Source organism: Brassica oleracea, chromosome C7 (genome assembly GCF_000695525.1).
Source record: "Brassica oleracea var. oleracea cultivar TO1000 chromosome C7, BOL, whole genome shotgun sequence".
Lineage (NCBI taxonomy): Eukaryota > Viridiplantae > Streptophyta > Magnoliopsida > Brassicales > Brassicaceae > Brassica > Brassica oleracea.
The window spans coordinates 30005916-30012092 of NC_027754.1; the positions used below are offsets into that span (position 1 = coordinate 30005916).

General features: G+C 34.8%; 1 pseudogene; it reads right to left on the bottom strand.

Annotated features, from left to right (window-relative positions):
* Window positions 1-2652: 2652 nt before the first annotated feature.
* On the bottom strand, window positions 2653-4831 carry LOC106303050 (annotated as a pseudogene).
* Between the last annotated feature and the right edge of the window lie 1346 nt (window positions 4832-6177).

Consider the following 6177-nt stretch of genomic DNA (forward strand, 5'->3'; position numbering starts at 1 on the left):
AACTTCGTCATACACTTCGAGACGGGATGAAGAGACTTCTCAGATGAAATCTCGAATGGATAGCCTGCAGGTTCGTTTAGACTCTCTTGAGGATCTGATAGACGTGATGGCGGTGGAAAACCCGACTATGCAGAGAATGTTGAGTGAGAGACGAGCCGCTCATGGGTCGCCAGTCCGAGATCCCGAAGAGTCCGATCCAAACCGTCAACAGCCGAGCAACCACACCGAATAATTCGAGGATATGTAGTTTTTTATATTTCTTTTTGTATTATGAATTTAAATATTATTGTATGACTTTTAAATGGTTTTTAAAATATGTTTTTCATTTTCATATTTCGTTTTAAAATTTAAAATATTTTAAATTTCAAATATTTAATATAAATTCAAATTTATTATATACTAATTAATAATAATATAATAAGAATCGATGTAAACTCCTCGTAAACATTACATGAAGTTTACATCGAATGTTTACGAGTGATTAACATCGAAAGATTTACGAGGGTTTTACATCGAATTGTTTACGAGTGATTTACAACGAAAGTATTTACGTGTACTTTACATCGAAATCATTACGTGGGCTTTACCACGAAATCTTACGTGTCGTTTACGACGAATTATTTCCCTTCGCTTTACGAGAAATATATTTCGTCGTAAGCGTAACAAGTCGTTTACGACGAAACCTCCGTTACGACGAACGTTTAACAACAAAACGTCTTTCGAGGTTAATTCATCGTAAAACCCCGTTTACGACGAATTTACAACGAATACTGCCCTCGTAAAAAATATGTTTTCTTGTAGTGATTGTTCTTATCACGAAAGTCTTTTATCAAGACATATCAAAGTGTATTTTTTTATCAGCATCTTCTGAACAAAATTCTAATAATTTTTTTTGGATGTTTATTTTATTATGTAAGTCTAATTATTTGAAGAAAATTTAATATACTAATTTTTATTTACTTCTATTAGTTTCAGGTATGATGATGGTTGCTTGGTTAATCTTCGCGATATGATTGAAAATCCTTAAATTAATAATGAAGTTTCTGAAGCTCAATATTAATTAACATATATATATTTATGTTAACTTATATGATTTAACTATATTTAGTTAACATAAAAATTAAAAAAATAATTAAAATGGTTTTTAAAAAATGAAATATTTATTTATATATTTAATAGAATCATAAACTCCACATTCCTAAGTCCTACCCAACCACTCAATTCTACACCCTAAATTTAGATTAGTTAACCTTAGGGTTATAAGTGTTTTTTTTAAGTGAAAGAAAAAGTGGTATTAAGAATGTGATATTTTTGATAATTTCCTGTATAATATTGTCATTGACTAGATTGACCTTATTTAGCTTTTCATTTTTTTTCATTTTAATTTTTATTTTGGTTGAGTCTGGTTAAATTTTTTAAGTATGCGTGTTTTCTTTAACCTTATATATAAAGTTGATAAAAACATGATTATAAATACAAATATTAATAGATATTTATGTGTGTAAATGAGTTTTTAATTATAAAATAAATATCTCACAACTTATGAAAAAAAAAAATCCTAAATCTATAATAAAATAATTTATTATTTTTATGTTTTTATTAAATTAAAGCACCAAACAAAACCCGTTGCAACGCACGGGCCTCATCTCCTTCAATATAAATTCTCATATTTGCCTCTTGCAGAATTGGGTATCAAGCATATATATTCATGTGTATCAAGTATATTCGAATCGTCGGTATTGTACTATCGTGTTATATGATTAACCTTTTTCTATTTTTTTTAATAGATAATATATAATATATACTTACCTTGTTTTTTTGGCAAATATACTTACCTAAATCTCCCTTATTTTATATGTGTCTTACACGGTTGTATAAGATTAGCTTGTCATTCTAACCGTACATTATAAATTATTTGATTATTTATGGTCCGGTTAAATTGAATTTAAATGCCTCTTAACAAACATCAAGAATGCGTAAACCATATATTAATAATATTTTCCACTGATATTGTTTTCAAATGTATTTCAATTTAACAGTTCCCGAAGATAGAACACATAAAAAGACCACAATGTAAGTTGACACTTCGAAAGAAAAAATTGACAGCTAAAGAACATAGAACACATAAAAAGACAACTTACTAGAAATTGTAATGTAATACCTTTGTTGAAAAACCTTACTCATTGTGGTTCTTCGTTTACTATTCAGTTTTTTAAGAATTTATATTGATTTTATACAATGTATAATGTCTAGGTAGGTTTTAAACTTCGGGTGATATGTGTTTAGTCTTGAGTAAAACTTTATTCTTAAATTATTACAGGTTTCTTTGGCACTAATCCAGAAGATACACACTCAAACTTTCTCGTTCATCAATGTGCAATATAACAAGTAATTTGCTAAACTTTCGTCTAGTATGTGTTCAGTTAAGAGCACAACATCACTCTTAAATTAGTTAGTCTGTATATGCATTTTGCTAGGGGTTGATAATTTTACACTAAAGTTTGTCTAAACTCTTTCTAACGATGCCACATAATCAATATAAAAATACTTAAGAGATTGCCATCTAAACAAGTCTAAAATTTAATTAGTACAAAATTAAGATTACATCTTTTTTAAAAGATCCTCAATTAATATTTAGAGGATATAAAATAATAATAAAAAAGATGATGTTTGTTTGTATATATCAAACGGTAGATTACATCTTGAATGCCTTTACTATATATAAATAAGAAAACAAATATGAAACAACCCCAAAATACTATAAAGTTGTTTCAGCTAAGAATGTTGGAGACGGAGCCTGTAAACCAATGGCGGGCCGTTATGGGATATGCCACGGGAAGTGAGAAGAGGACGGAGATGGTTGCAACCCATATGACTGCCACCCAACCGACCACCATTCCGTACCTCCCAAGGCTGAATGGTCCAGCCACAAAGGTTTTGCGTGACAGTGTCACTCTCAAAAAGATCGGTAATGCGTATGCTATGTACAGTCCAATCGTTGCTATGGACACTATTGCTTGGAACGCCACTATACTCCCCAGTGACTGCCAGTTTTAGATCAGATCAATCAAACAGTAATCCCATCATCACATAGAGAAGAAGAAAGAGAGAGACGGAGCTTACTGTGAGGGCCATACAGAAAGATATGGAAGCAGAGAGCCAAACCGCGTTAACGGGAACCTCTCTGCTGTTCACTTTGTGCCATAAGGGAGAAAATGGCATTGCTCCATCTCTCGAAAACGCATAAGCCATCCTGATTATATCCCATATATATATGATCAAAATCCACTAAGCCGCAAACCAAACACAAATACATACATACCTAGAATTGCTGGTGACAGAGCTCATGCCACAGAAAAACACAGCAACAGCAACAATGCCTAAGCACACGATTCCTCCTGTACCACTCCCAAACCTGCTCTTGAAAGCTAAGTAGAAGATCTCAGCGATGGCGTACCCACCAGAGTTGTTGGTCTCACTCAGGAGGTAAGGTATGTCTGTGACAGCATAGCTTATGCCCAGTATATAACCCCATCCAAACAAAATTGATATCCCAATGGCACTGATTATTCCTCTTGGCCCATTCTTGTCTGCATTAATCGTCTCCTCAGTCTACAAATTTTTTAATTTTATTCCAGTTATCAAGAAAAAAGCTCAAGAATCATAGAATAAGAGACAAAATCCATTTGTTTGTTTCTATACTCACCATGTGGGCAGAGGCATCATACCCTGTGATGGTGTACTGGCTCATGAGGAGTCCCAGAACGAATATGTAGGCGTAGCTTGTAATGCCGAGTCCATTTTCAGTGTTGAAGTTAGTGAAGACAAACTTAGTTGTGGCTCTCTCGGTAGAAACCACAGGAATCAGGATCATAAGCACCAGAACCCCTTAGATAAGAGATACTTACTTGGTTAATTATTCTTTTTTGAGACTTAAGCACAAACAAAGAGATGAGAGGTACCTAGTAGATTCCAGAGAGCAGCAATCTCTCCAATGAAAGACAATACGGAGATAGGGAGGCTGTTGAGAAGTGCATGTATGAATAAGATTCCCCCCATGGATAGCAATGACTACATAGTCCGATCCTTCGTATCCTCCGCCGTTTTTACCGCCGGTGGAGAGAAGCACGATCACTTGAATCAGCTGTGCCAGAGAGAAGTCAACGCTCGCCGTCACTGCCCACTGCAAACACACACCCTTTTCACTTTGGCCAGACACAATAACGATCGAAAGTCTAGTCAGAATTGTTACACTACACCTGACCAACGATGTTAAACTTGAAAGATTGTGAAAAAAAAGTGACACACAAAATTAGAGAGACGGTTTGCTTTCAAAATAAAAGATTCAGAGAGAGAAGCAAAGATTCATGCACCAGCCGGTCAACCAAGAGGCAAGAGGAGCCCATCGAGGGCCAGCGAGCATAGCACTCCAGTAGTAGAGACCACCGGAAGTTGGGTACGAGGAGCAGATCTCAGCCATCGATAACCCCACACACATAGCGAACACTCCGGCCACGAACCATCCGTATACAAGACTACAAGAGTAACCGTTAGCACCGAGATGATGGAGAAGGAGATGGCAAAATCGGAGAAGACCCTGAAAAGTCAAAATGTTTTAGCAAATAAAATTCACAACTAAGACAATAAAAAAGAAAGCCAAAGAGGATAGACGGACGAGAGATCACGCTTGAGCTCTTGCTTGTAGCCGAGCTCCTTGAGGCAGGCTTGGCCGGAATCCACGGAGGGAGTTAAAGACTGATCGCCGGAGAAGCCGCCCATAGTTGCTCCCTCCCTCCAAAGGTTGTTGAGATTTACGAAACGAATGAGATATTTATGGAGTATCTTACACACACTTAACATACCCCTCAAAAAGAAGGGTCCAAACCTTTGCGGTTTGCTTTTCTTTTAGTTTTAAATTAAACTAAAAAAAAAAAAAGAATATTGGTAGCTGTCTTGATACGAACAAAGTACCATATGTTAGATAATATCACATGATTATCCATATTGATTTCTTTATTATTTTTCTTTGGAAAATATCTCACTCTTAATCGAAGTATTGCTATAAATAGACCCATAAACATCTGTATGTTACGGATGTTTGAAAGATATAATTAAGACAAAAGTTTTTATTCTCTCTGCACGTCCAAGTCTCTTTTGTTATTTATTTTCTTCATAAACATAGATCAGAAGTTGATTGATAATCAACATCAACTCTCTCTCCATCAGATTCTGATTATTTTACAACACGTTATTAACACGAAACTCTAACCAACTGAGGTTTATCAATCCGAAAATTCTTAAACCAGTCGAGGTAATGTTTAAATTTATGTATACTTAATTTATTTAAATTTTATTATTGTTCCGGAGTGAGAGGCTAGGCCTTCTCCGTTTATTTTCGGGATGATAGGCGTTGCCTTTTCCGACTGATCGTTATGGTAGGTTATGCCTTCACGATCAGAGAAACACGTGGTAGGTGTTGCCTCCGTGAATAAAAATAAAAATAAAAGTCAAAAATGGCAGACTAAGTCTCTTCGGACCTTGAAATAAGTAAAAGTCAAAATGGTAGACCATGTCTCCTCGGACTTTGAAAAATGATCAATATGGTAGTCTAAAACTCCTCGGATCATGTGGTAGGCTAAGCCTCCAATTTTATTTATGCTCTTTAAATTTCTGCAATTTAAATTTCTGCATTTAATTTCTGCATTTCAATTTCCGTCTTTATATATTATTATTCTATGAATTCGGTTATCATATCAAATTTGACAAAGCTCAAAATAAATTCCCTTGATATTATGGGAAATAGTTATATGACGTGGGCAGTGGGTGCAAAGATGCACCTGAGAAAAAATGAGCTTTGAGAAATCATCGATAAGTTGAAACTATATCGGATGAGAAAAAGATAAAGCCATGATAATTTACACCACTTTAATGATGGTTTATAAGATGAGGTGTATCATGAGAAAGATCTAGAAAGATCTAGAAGATCTTTGAATAATCAAATCTTTGAAAGAAAGGATTCACCAAATTGTTGGAGTTGATGTAAATCCTCCGTGAGAATTGAAAAGAAAAGAAACTCATGATACTAAACCATCAAATCGGTCCTTCTTGAAAAGAACAAGGGTGTGGATGCGGTTGAAACCGCTATCGTGGTCGTGGAAGAGGACGAGGAAGAAGATT